The following is a 14028-nucleotide window of genomic DNA, read 5'->3' on the forward strand; positions in this document are numbered from 1 at the left end:
AGTCCAATTAGTAGATGGTGCGTAGACTTTCTATTCTCTCAGCTCTGAACCTGTTACATAGACAATTTTTTGAAGAATAGTTCTTTTCTCATACAGGGGCAATTGATGTGCCCGAAACATGAATTTCTTTCTTTCTTTTTCAATATTAATTTATTTATATTGGAGGTGATGAACTTTGGGGAGGGGAAGTGGAGGGGGTAAAATCATCCAGGGAATGAATTGTGAGAAAAAATGGCTAGGTGCCCTCTAGGACATTTTTATGTTGGAAGTTTCATTTCTAGTTTGAATCTTTGAGAGAGCATGAATATTTAATCTTTGTGAGTTGGGGACAAGCTCCTTCACAGAAGTGTTTCTTCATGCTGCTTTGAATTTCCATTAACTTGCCCAACTCTTTTAGATAAGCTCAATGGTTGTAGTGGACCTTTTTAAATAAGGATCAGATTTAAAACCTGTTTGATTGTTGATAAAATTGATGTAATGAAAATCCAAAGGATGGCTTTGAATATCAGAGTTTTGCTGTCTTGATTTCTATCAACTGAAAAACCATCTTCAACTTTTCCAAGTGATTAAAGTTTTTGCAAAGTTGTGTAGTGGTTCCTGTTGTCCCATGTCTCGCAAAGTGAAAAGTTTGTGATTTACAACTCTATATTCTTTTCTTTTAAAAGCTACCAAAAAGAGCAACGTCAAAAAATCAAATAACGATTACATAAAAAAATTAAATTAAGAATTTTTGTGTTAGACTTTATTATGTTTTGTGGATGTGTGTTTAGAGAGAGAGAGAGAGGAGGAGGCACAATCTTTGGTGTTCTTTTTTTTTTTCCCTTTTGTTTGTTTGTTTTTTTATTATTTTATTATTTTTCAATGACTTTGGTGTTCTCTGTTACAGATATCTACATACTCAACTTCTCTTTCACTTTGTAAATTTCTCTCCATCTCTAAAAAGATAAAAATTTCCTTTGCAGAGGTCACAACATTAACCCTCTTTTCAATGCAAAAACCCAAATTTGACAATTTGGGTTTAATAAGTAGAGGCGGCATGCATATAGATACAAAGTGATGCTAAAATGACATCCTGTTATGGTTCTATATGTGTGGAGAGAACCTTTGGTTTGTTGTGTTTTACATATATTAATGTTGTGGAAATGATTGATTGATTGTTTTTCTGTGGGATTTGAGAAGCGGTGTGTTGATTCACAGTTTATGTACGCGTCCACACATTTTTTATTGTTTTGTGTATCCTTAGTGAAGTCACTTTTTATGTTATATCATTGCACAAGTTGAATATCAGTCACTGTAATGGCATTTATAGGTTAGCTTTAGTCTTTGTTGTGAGATTTAGGAGTTTGTTTGCAATTATGTACGTGGTAGTAATTGAAGACGTATTACACGAGTAGAGCGTGCAGTGGTTGCTAGTATATAATGTGTAATATCATAGATGTGTGAGACTCTCCTTAGAGTTCTATGCCTGTGGTAGTAATTGAACACATATTACACGAGTAGAGCGTGCAGTGGTTGCTAGTATATAATGTGTAATATCATAGATGTACGGGACTCTCCTTAGAGTTCTATGCCTGTGGCAGTAATTGAAGATGTATTACACGAGTAGAGCATGCAGTGGTTGCTAGTATATAATGTGTAATGTCATAGATGTACGGGACTCTCCTTAAGAGTTCTATGCCTGTAAGGTGGTTATTAATAAGCCATATAAGCAACATGTAATCCATTTTACATACTCAGGTTCAAGGCTCTATTCACCATCCTCCCCCCCCCCCCCCCAAAAAAAAAAAAAAAAAAGAAGAAAAAAAAAGGTTAAAGGCTCTAATGATCCTCTGAGTGTGAGAGATTATGTAACTGAAATCAGTTTTAACTAGTGTTAAGCCTAGTTGATTAGTTAGAACTCAGGTTAGTTAGTTGAACTAAGCCTGTTATATAGAGCTGTATTGATCTCGTGATTAGGTAATGAGAAATATATTGATTTTACTCTGATTTGCTTTATGGTATCAGAGCTTAGAAAGCTCTAACGAGCACGAAGATCTTCTTGAAGGTGGTTCTCTAATGGCAGATTCTCCTTCGTCTTCTTCTCTCCTCCTCTCCTTCCATCAAATCTTACCTTGCTTATCTCGAACCTGAGTTCGTTTGTCACATTAAAGCTCGATTATACGAATTTCATCATCTGGAAGAATCAACTACAGAATATCTTGCATGCTAGCAAGCTTCTCTGTTACATCGATGGATATAAGGTAAGCCCTAGTCCGACTGTTCTTGATTCATCAAACAAAGAAGTATTGAATCCTGAATTCACACAATGGAGCAAAATTGACCCACATCTCCCAAGTTGTATCACTGCAACAGTGTGTTCCCCAATTTTTATGATTGTTCTTCATTGCGAATCGAGGCATGAGGTTTGGATTGTTCTTGAGAAAAGGTTTACCTCTTTGTCTCACTCTCACATCCATCAATTGGAGACAAAATTAATCATGTGGCCAAGAAAGGGCTTACTATGGAGTAGTACCTAGGTCAAATTAAGATCATCTCAGATCAATTGAGTCTGGTTTCTTTACCTATTGATGATGAAGACCTGAAATTGTTGATTTTGAACGGCTTACCAGATGAGTACAATGCTCTCAAAACCACCATAAGAGCCAGATCCGAACCTATTTCTGTGGATTCACTGTGTTCTCTCCTTCGCTCTGAGTCTGTTCATGTTGAAACTGCAGCAAAACAATCTCATGCTACTGATTTACCCTTTGCTTATGTTGGTGCAAAAGGAAATTCTCAGTCTCAATCCTTCTTCCAACAAGTCTGATAGAGGAGGTTTCAGAGGTTCTTTTTGGGGAGGTAATTCCTTTTATCACAGAGGTGCTGGTAGGTTTTTCAAAGGTAATCGTAGAGGTGGTAGATCATACAACAACAACTAAAATTTCAACCCTACCCCTTCTTTCCCATCCTCCTCTATTTCAGTTGTCTGCCAAATTTGTGGGAAGCCAAATCATTCAGCATTGGAATGTTGGTACAAAATGGACTCTTCTTTTCAATCTTCCTCTAATTCTAGAACCAGCAGTGGTACAAATGGCACCAATCCTAGAGCATTTGTTGCAGCTTCTCCAGCTTCTCCACAGCAACGGAATTGGTTTCTTGATTCTGATGCTACTAGCCATCTCACTAATGATACGAACAACCTTTCCCTCTATCATCCTTATCTAGGTGATAACAAGTTACCTTTGGAGATGATAACCAGCTGCCCATTGCTCACACTGGTAGTGGCCTCCTTCCAACCCATCTAGCTCTCCTCTCCAACTAAACAGTGTGCTTCATGTCCCATCTATTACTTCAAATTTACTTTCCGTCCATCAATTAGCTTCTGATAATAAGTGTTCCATTACATTTGATACTAATTCTTTTGTCATCCACGACAAAACTACCAAGAGGGTGCTGGTTAAGGGTCATCATTCTAATGGCCTTTACCATTTCCCTGTGTCTTCATCTTACTCATCTTGGTGCTCAAAGTTGTTTCCACAGCAACTTCAATCACAAGCCTTCTTCACCAAACTGGCATTTCAGACTAGGCCATCCTTCCCCCAAGAAGTTTCATCACATCTCCAAGACTTTTTTTCTTTCTCCTAGTGCTAATATGAGTTTTTGCACTCATTATTGTGTCTCTAAGAGTCACAGATTGGCTTTTAGTTTGTCTAATTCTTCAGTCAATAAACCCCTAGCACTGATTCACAAAGATGTTTGGGGCCCCTTTTCTTCTTTTGTATCTGGTGATAATTACTATGTTCTTTTTGTTGATGATTTTACCAAATTCACATGGTTGTTTCCTCTACTCTATAAGAGTGAAGTGTTGTCTAAATTTCTTGAGTTTAAGGCTTTTGTGGAAATTCAATTTCATACTCAATTGCAAATACTTAGAAGTGATTATGGTAGTGATTATCTCTCCTCTCAGTTTCAATCATTTCTCAAGTCTAATGCATTTTACATCAACTGACGTGTCCTTGCACTCCAGCCCAAAATGGGGTAGCAGAGAGAAAACATAGGCATCTGATTGAGACTACTATTGTTTTAATGCATCATTCTTCTCTTCCTTTGCAATATTGGTTTGAAACCGTTCTTCTTGTTAATAGTTTACCTGCTGCTAAACTAGTTTTTTCAACTCCTTTTGAAGCCTTGTTTCGTCACACTCCCAACTACTTTTTCTTAAGAACTTTTGGGTGTAGATGTTACCCATGGCTCAGACCTTACTCATCTCACAAATTACAACCTAGGTCCACTCCTTGTGTCTTTATAGGTTATCACCCATCTGTGAAAGGGTATAGATGCCTTGATCCAACCTCAGGAAAATTTTTTTGTCTAGACATGTTGTCTTTGATGAGCAATATTTTCCCTTTGCTCATGTCCCGTCCCCCTCATCATCTTCACCTTCTTTATCTCAATTGCAGCCTTTCTTTTGGTCTTCATTTACACCACCATCTAGCTCAGCTACTTGCTCTTCTTCTCCCCCCAATGCGTGTGTATCTGCTTTTTCAGTCCCCAATGCTACTGCAATTCCTGCAGTCCCAGCAGCTACATCTGCACCCCCCCCCCTGTTGCCTCTGCAGCTACAGCTGCTGTCTCCCCTGTTCCAGCTGCCCCTGCAGCCACAGTTGACCCTTTAGTTCAGTCTGCTCCTGCAGCTTCACCTGCTATTACTATTGATTCCCTGTATATTAATCTCCATCTCCCTCCCCCTCCTCCTCTCAATAACCATCATATGACTATCAGGTCTAAAGCCACAGCTCAGCAACATCGTCTTGTTGCTTTTCTACCTCCTTTTGAACCTATTACCCACTCTGAAGCTTCTCATTCTGCTATATGGACTAAAGCCATGCTTGAAGAGTTTCAAGCTCTTCAACAAGAAGGAACTTGGAATTTGGTTCCCTTGCCTTCTGATAAACAAGCCATTGGTTGTACATGTGTCTTCCGATTGAAGAAAAATTCAGATGGTACAGCTGCAAGACGAGGTTAGTTGCTAAGGGTTACCTCCAAGAAGCAGGCATTGACTACCAATAAACATTCAGCCCTGTGGCCAAACAACCTACAATCAGAATTCTTTTGTCCTTGTCTCTTCACTTTGGATGGTCTATTAAACAATTTGATATATCCAATGTGTTCCTCCATGGCCTTCTTTAGGAACAGGTTTATATGCGTCAGCCCCAAGGCTTTATTGACTCCTCTCATCCTTAGTATGTTTGCAAGCTCAATAAAGCACTCTATGGCCTTAAACAGGCTCCTAGAGCTTGGTTTTCCACCTTCTTCTCCTTTCTTCTTCAAAATGGGTTTGAATCGAGCCATTGTAATTCTTCACTCTTTGTTCACAAAACAGCTACTTCTCTATCTATTCTCTTGATTTATGTTGATGATATTTTTCTTATGGCAACGATCCCTCTTTTATTTCTTCTTTGATTGCTCATATGCATACTGCCTTTTCCATAAAAGAGTTGTCTGCTTAACTATTTTCTGTGAATTGCAGTCCATACTTCCTCTTCTGGTTACTTTCTCTCTCAGCATAAATATGCTTCTGAGATACTTGCCAAGGCTGGTATGCAAAATTGAAAACCTTACTCTTCTCATATGGCTCTCAAATCCTAATCAGATCCTGAGTGTGATTTACCCTTTTCTCAGCCTTCCTAATGCAGATCTATGGTAGGTGCTCTGCAGTATTTGGCCATCACAAGACCAAATCTTTCCTTTGTGATCAACTATGCTTGCCAATTTATGCATCAACCTCTCCATTCTCACTTTGCTGTTGTCAAAAGGTTGTTCAGGTATCTTAAAGGAACCTTAGGTCATGGTCTTCAGTTCTCAACTAGTCCTTTGGTTCTCAATGCATTTTTTTTTTTTTTTTTTGACTCTGATTGGGCTGGAAGTTCAACTGATAGAAGGTCAACAACTGGTTATTGTGTTTTCTTGGTCCCAACTTGATTTCTTGGTCTGCAAAGAAGCAATCCACTGTCTCTCGCTCATCTACTGAAGCTGAGTGCAGGGCATTAGCTCAACTTGCTGCAGAACTCAGTTGGCTTGGCATGCAACTCTCTGATCTTCACATCACGTCTCCTACCCCTACTCTGTGGTGTGATAACATTTCAGCAATTGCTTTATCTACCAATCCAGTCTTCCATGCTAGATGCAAACACACAGAAGTGGACTATCACTACGTTAGAGAAAGAGTTGTAGCCAAGCAACTTTATATTCATCATATTGCCTCATTTGATTAGGTTGCAGACATCCTCACCAAACCATTGTCGACTGCATGATTTCAGTTCCTTCAGTCCAAGCTTCTGGTGGTTAGTTCACCCTTCAATTTGAGGGGGCACGATAAAGTTGCTTCATGAGTGTGGGTGAGAGGTGTGGTTGGAGATAGTCTCGGAAAATGTCGGGCACTTCGGTGGATTGAGATCACCGAAGGTGGAGAGGAGGAGGTCAAGGCAAGCTTGGAGAGGGAGAAGTTGGCAGTGATGGACCTTGAACACTAATATAGAATGTGAGAATGGGTGTTTAAGTGTGAGACTTAGTGTGTTAGAATTAAAAACTGTTGTTGTAGTGAAGTGTTGTTTCTTGTTGCATATACGATATGTTATATAGGCCACAAGAGTATGCGAGCCCAAGTAACCTGTTGAACAGGTGGCTCGTTCTCCCCAACTCTACTAGAAGTGATATAAGCCTTTTTGTCGTCTGTGGCTTGACGGCCGGCGGAGAGCAATGTTTCTTGGCAAACGGAAAGTAACGTTTCGTATATGCATCGGATAACATGAATGTAAGGTCGTTGTTGTCTTTTTTCCAAGCTTGGTCAAGATGGAGTTGTTTTAGCAAGAAGACAACCATTTCGGCAATCCCATGACCTTAGCCAACAGTCTAATATCCTCTGATGATCCTGAGCAGTAGTGCCTGGGTCTTGCTCCCAACCTAGGAAACCAAGTAGGTGAATGGGCCAGGGCCCACCTCAGTGTTTAGGAGAGCCAGGGGCTCGCTTCCAAGCGACCAAGTAAGAGAATAGGCCGCGGGCCTATCTCAATTTTTAGGAGAGCTAGGGCTTATCTGTCCAAGTCCAATTGTTTGGTCTTGGAGCGAGGTATGAAGGACCATGGGCTCTGCGGGGCCATGGTGTTGCCTGTTGTAGGGCTGTTCATATTTGAGCTTGTATGTATGTTCCCGCTTAGGCTAAGCATATATTCTTGGTTTTGCGTGGTGCCTTGGCACACGGCGCCCGTAGGGCTCGCCATGTATCAAGCATGCGATATGCCCACGTGATGTCTTATTGGTCTGCCATGTGGGTGGAGTTTTGGTGATGTAGCACTTGTAGGGCTTGCTTTGTATTGGGCTTGATATAAGTACCCACAATGAGCAGCAGGTCATCCATCGTGTTCAACCATTGGTTAAAGGCCGTAACGATCCTTTGAGCGTGAGAGATGTTGTAACTGAAATCAGTTAGAGTTAACTAGTGTTAAGCCTAGTTGATTAGTGAGAACTCAGTTTAGTTAGTTGAACTAAGCCTATTACATAAAGCTGGCCGAGCGGTAGGGGGCTGAGCGAATCAAAGCTAAATGCATTAAGGCATGCTGAAGGCTGGAAAGGCTGAGGGATATAGCTTCCCAACTGCATCATTGGCAAGCATATTAGCGATGGATTGGGAATGGTTACTTCCTTTACACTAACCACTGACTGAATTTGGATGGTGCAGTCCATAAGAAAGCCACAAAAAGTATAAAAACAAAAAGGGACAAAACTGAAAATTGACATGATTATAATGTGAGGTTAATTAGAACCATGTGTGCAGTCAACGTTTTTTTAGTCGTAGTTAAATCTTACATTATTATTATTTGAGTTAGGTTTAAATTTGGTTAGCTCTTTATTTATTTATTGTTATTTTTTTAAAAATGTTTGATGGTTAAGGGCATTTTAATAATTTCAAAATTTTCAAGACATGATTTGTCTTGGTCGCCTTGTGTTGTTATACAAGTCTATTTATATAATTGAGTTTTTATTCAAGGGCTTATTCGGTTTTAGGTAGGTTTTGGAATTCGAAGTGTTAGTTTCCAGAAAAGATGTCAAAATCCTGTTAGGGAGAGTTCTTTCAAGTCTAAAGTTATGAGATTCTTTAAATTTAATAGAGAGAACATGTTTTAGAGAATGTTGCAAAGCTTTTGAAGCTTTCTTGAGATTGTTTGATGCAAGGTCATCAGCATGATGTAAAAACTTGCATGTGATGCTGTAGATGCTCATTTTGACTAGCCATAAGACTTTGGCATCCTGGGTGTTCCCAATGATGAAATGCTTACTAATTCAATGCAATAGTACTCTTGAATGACTAATAGACTTAAGTGGGACTAATTCCAAAGTCTTCAAAAAATTTCTTAGCCTTGGCTAAAGAAAATGTTTTTAAAAAAGAAAGTGGACAATTGGTTCACACATTCGACTAATTTTGGGTTTTGTTTAGCGATCAAATCAGGTTTTATTTCCAAGATTTAATTCATGATTGCTCAAATGCATAAAATGTAAGGAAAATTACTTGAAAGGTGGACTGCATCACAAAACAAAGTGGGGCCCACAGGATGAGCCCCATACAAACGGTACTAATTTGCAAGTTGCGGCCGGAATTTTTGTATTATAAGGAAATAAGCGGCCGCCCTACACAGTATGGATCTGCAGCCGCAGGTCCATCGTGCAAACCAAGTTTTACGAGATTGTGTTTCCAAAACGATTATGACAACGATATACATAGGATTGTAATATGGATACAAGGTGTGCCTTCCACACCAAAAACCAAACCAAGCCAAGCCTTAAGTCCTATCAAATGAGATTGGTTATATAAATTCTTCTTCTCCACTCGACTTTATCAATGGCCATTGGGTTAGTCAAATTCAAGAGATTCATATCTTTATTTACTACACTAGCCCACGCCAATCTAGGTCTGCCCTTTCCCCTAATACTTTCATGTACCGTTACTGATTTGTCTCTCTTTACTACTTCCTCTGTTGGTCTCTGATGGATATGATCAAACCTTCTCAATCTATTCTTTCTCAACTTATCTTCTATTGGTACTAATCTTACCAAAGTTTTAAAAAGCGGCCGCAACCGTTACGTAATGCCATTACGTAACGGTTGTGGTGGTTACCGCCACCCATTACGGCCACCTTTGCAGTATGATTGAGATTCATAGGTGTGTCGGCCGTAGCGGTCGTAACGGTGCCGTAACGGCCTGTTACGCACCATTACGTAACAATTCCGAATTGCTTCTTTCGAAAAAACACAAAAAAAAAAAAACTGAAAATGTGGGAAGAGGGATAGAGAGAAGAGGGAAGATAAAGAGAGAAGATAGATGAGCAAGAGATAGAGAGAGAGAGAAGAGGGAAGATGAAGAACATGTTATTGATTTGTTGAAGCTGTAAGACCTATGCTATTTTATTCAGTTGCTATCACTCAACCATTTTGTTTGTGCGTGTCTATTTATATATTGTTTGATAATAATAATAATAATAATAATAAGTGTAGTCATTATCTATTTGGCTTGGTTAAAATATGTATATATATATATATATATATTTAGGCTCTTATTTATTTTCTTACTTTTGTCATTATTTATCTTATATATAATAGTTAGTGATTGATTTTTTGTATAATATAAAGTCATTAATTATTAAAATAAAATGTAAAAAACTCAGTTTATAGTGATTTAAAAATATGAAATATATTGGATCATACTTAAAAATTTACAAAAATTAATCAATATTTATTTAAACCCAATAAATATGATCATGGAAAAAAAATATACGTATCGGTAAGTTTTTTTCAAATTGTGCAAAAAATAAAAATATTCACGGTTTCGGTTACCGCAATCATTACGCTACAGCTTTTACACCTCACAACCTCAACCGCACCACCGCCGCCACCGCCGCCACCACCACTGTTACGACGACCACAACCGCTTTTTAGAACCTTGCTATAACATGGAATGTTCAAGACATGAAAATAAACAACATTCAATATATGCCTTACAGGCTTACAAATTCCAATTGTCTTTCCCTGTTACATCAAAAGTGGGTTTCAACCCAACATACGCTTAAGCCCTTGGCTTTACAAAATGAAAACAAAAATGAGCTTTACACTCCAAAGATCCTTCATGCCCTCATCTTGGAAGAGGCATGCTGTCAACATTTGAAAAATAGTTTCCACATAGGGATTAACATAAAGCCCATCAGTGATAATCTTAACAAAGTGCATGTGTTAATAGGATCATGATTATGAGATGTAATGATATGCAATGCTCAAAATATGCATTTTTGTTTCTCAAAATCATGTCGTGCACTTTCCAAAATCATGAGTACTTCAACAACATTTCCTTTCATCAAAATATAGGGCGGTAAATACAACACTGAAAATCCCTAGGTGCGTGTCTACCACTACCAAATACCCACTTACCGGTTGTTAACCGGAAGAAAATTGGAACCTACTCCGCCTAACCAGATTTAGGACTTTCACTATGGATGTCAAGCTAACTTAATTATCAAATCATGACTACACCCCCTAACCAAATTTACTAAGGTATTTACCCCATTTCTCAACATTTTCCGAAGGTTCTCTACATAACCAATCACAATGCATTTCTTAAAATGCGATAGAAACTAAAATCATGAAATCATAAGTATGTCAATGTTATGCATGATTTCCAAATGTTTCATGTGGGGGCCGAATAAATCTATTACGTACGGAGGTCGAATAGATTGAGGAAAGAAACCAAATTGTGAATTATACGGCTCCATCCCGGAGGGACGAAGGCCGAATAATCAACTATAGACCAGGCCGAGTAAGAACAGTTAGCCGAATGAGGGATTAATCATTGGAAGAAAGGTGGGCCCAACCGTCAACATCAAGAACGACTATAAATAAGGAGAGTATCAGCTAACAAGAGGTATGTGAGAAAAAGTCTAAACTTAAGATATAAGCAACCAAGAGAGTATACACTGACTTGTCCGTTGGAGTGCTAATTCCGGCACCCCCGACCGGAGTGTTCATTCCTTTTCAGGTGGCTGGCTGAGGATCTCGAGCGTCCCATTGGATCGAAAGAGTGTTTCCAAACCACTTCTCCACAATTGGCGCCGTTTGTGGGAACACTCCAACACATCCATGGCGGGTGTGACGGAAGATCCTTCGGTAGTCGCTGACGACCTTACACCACGAGTTGACACCACTCCATGCAACATGCTTGGACCAAAAAACATTACTGCATGAAGAGCCTTGAACTTCGACTCAGCTGCCCAGACTTCACCCTCGACGTCAGCACATGAGACAATACAAGTAATTATGGATCAGGCGAAGCAAAACGAACAGAGACTGGAAAACATGATGGCTGAGAACGAGCGCCTTCGACAGTATTTGGCCTTGGAGGTGGCAAAATCCCAACAGGCCGCGTGCCAAGATTCGGGACGACCTCTGTGAAAGGATGGTCGTCGACCTCGAATTCGGAGACAAGATAGTAGCAGTGATTCTGACTCGTCATCCCCAGGATCCAAAAAGAAGGGACGAGCCGAAGTCTCCAGCTCTTCTGAAGGGAGTCCGCGCGCAAGGATTAAACGAAGAAGAAATGATTCAGACGAAGAGGATCAACATGACCCCTTCGTGCGACGGATCGCAAGGGCGGTACTACCCAAAAAATTCAAAGCTCCATCGTTCACCCTCTATGATGGAAAATCAGACCCCATCGATCACATCCGTCACTACAAGCAAGCCATGACATTACATGTAGACGACGAGGCCCTCATGTGCCGAATATTTCTCAGCAGTTTGGGACCATTGGCCGTCAGATGGTATTATAAATTGGAACCAGCATCATTCAAGAGCTTCCATCAACTCCAAAAATCCTTCAAGGCAAGGTTCATCACCAATGAGGTCCAGCCGAAGCAGGCTGATTCTCTCCGGGCAATGCAAATTCAACCCGGAGAAACCCTACATGCTTATTCGGCGTGCTATTGGGAATGCTTTAATCTCGTAGATGATGCCTGCAATGACTCCATGGCCATCACCGCCTTTAAAATGGGGTTGCACCCTGATAGTGCCCTCCGTAGCTCCTTGACCAGAAGGGCCCCTAAAACAGTCTGGTTGCTAATGAAGAAAGTCGAGGAATACTGCAAAGTGGAAGATGACGCCGTACGAGTTAAAGCCGAGCACAAGGCCAACAAGACGGCCCCATCTGAGATCGTTTAACCGATAAATTTTGTACCCTCGCGGAGCCTTGAACCACGGAATCGGGCTAAACGAGACAGAAGACGAGATTCACGCCGATCAAATGACCCATGTCCACAATGGGCTAGTGAACAACTTCAAGTGGATGGCAGGCGTATCAGGCTCGCAGACAAGAAATATACGGAGTTGTTGGAGCCAATCACCACGGTTATGTCTAAAATTCAATATCTTCCGTTCTTCAAATGGTCACCCAAGATGGTCAGACCTCCCGACATGAGGAGACGGGATAGACGGTGCGAATATCACAAAGACCACGAACATGATACCGACATTTGTTATGCCTTGAAAGATTATCTTGAGGAGTTGGTACAGGACGGTCAGCTTACGCAACACGTCCGAAAGAACAATTCAACCAAAACAGTGGCTCTACGACAAGATTCACCCCCACTCGACGTGATTCATATGATTTACAGCTTGCCGACGGCATTCGCGGTACATACAATTCAATCGTATCTTGACCCCCAGAAGCAAATCACACCAGCGAAACAGCTCCATGAAGCTTCGAGTATTGCTTTCGATGTTTCTGATTTGATCGGCGTAACGCTCCCGCACATCGATCCCTTGGTCATCGAACTACGCGTAAACCGATTCACCGTTGAACGTGTTCTCATTGACCAAGGGAGTACTTCGGAAGTTATGTACTACAAAACCTTCATCAAACTTGGCTTCACTGAGTCGGATCTATCCCCGGCTCATTATCTATTATTTGGCTTCAATGCTATTCTAGAATACTCATTGGGCAAAATCACACTACCAGTTCGAGCGGGCTCTCGATCAGTGGATGTGGAATTTTTAATTGTCAAGCTTCCTTCGCCGTATAATCTCATCATGGGGCGAACTTGGCTGCATACCATGCAAGCCATGTCGAGCACCTATCATCAATTGCTCCGCTTCCCGACCGAACACGGCATTGAACAAATTCGTGGTTCCCAGAAATCGGCACAAGCTTGTTATCTCCTTGCCGCAAAGACACCAAGAGAGCTGGAAGTGAATTCTATTAAGGTGCCGGATCGAGAGAGCCTCGACGATGTTGGACGGCTCCCACGTGAAAAGGCCACAGAAGCCTTGGATCGAGTTGAAATTGATGGGAATCCTGACAAGTTCTTCATGGTCGGCGCCTCTCTGAATAAAGTCGACAGGCAGCAGCTAATTACCTTCTTACTCGGCAACCTCGACGTATTTGCATGGTCATCGTATGAGATGCCGGGGGTGGATCCATCTGTTTCTTAGCACCGTTAAAACGTTGACCCCAAATGTAAGCTGATTATTTAGAAAAGCCGGCGGTCAGCCGCAGAACACACTGTTGCCGTTGTTGAAGAAGTTGACCGGTTGCTTGATGCCGGGGCAATCTGGGAAGTTACCTATCCTACATGGCTGTCGAATACTGTGGTTGTAAAGAAGAAGAATGGGACTTGGTGTGTTTGTGTGGATTTCACGGACTTAAATAAAACTTGTCCCAAGGATTGTTTTCCCCTCCCCAGAATTGACCAACTCGTAGATGCCACGGCGCGTCATCAACGTATGAGCTTCCTCAATGCCTACAGAGGCTACCATCAAATTGCCATACATCCGGAGGACCAAGACAAAACTGCATTCTTCACCCCAAGAGGAACCTATTGCTATAAGATTATGCCTTTTGGGCCGAAAAATGCAGAGACAACTTACCAAAGACTAGTCACTGCCATGTTCAAGGAGCAACTCGGCCGTACTATGGAGGTGTACATTGATGATATGGTGGTCAAGTACAAAGAA

The 14028-nt window shown here is 40.8% G+C and overlaps 1 protein-coding gene across 18 annotated transcripts in view; it reads left to right on the forward strand.

The window, feature by feature from the left end:
* LOC114293858 (uncharacterized) overlaps nucleotides 1–14028 on the forward strand; it is a 72318-nt gene that overhangs the window by 24430 nt on the left and 33860 nt on the right. The window lies entirely within an intron of this gene.

Source organism: Camellia sinensis, chromosome 9, assembly GCF_055761805.1.
Source record: "Camellia sinensis isolate YWXY chromosome 9, ASM5576180v1, whole genome shotgun sequence".
NCBI lineage: Eukaryota > Viridiplantae > Streptophyta > Magnoliopsida > Ericales > Theaceae > Camellia > Camellia sinensis.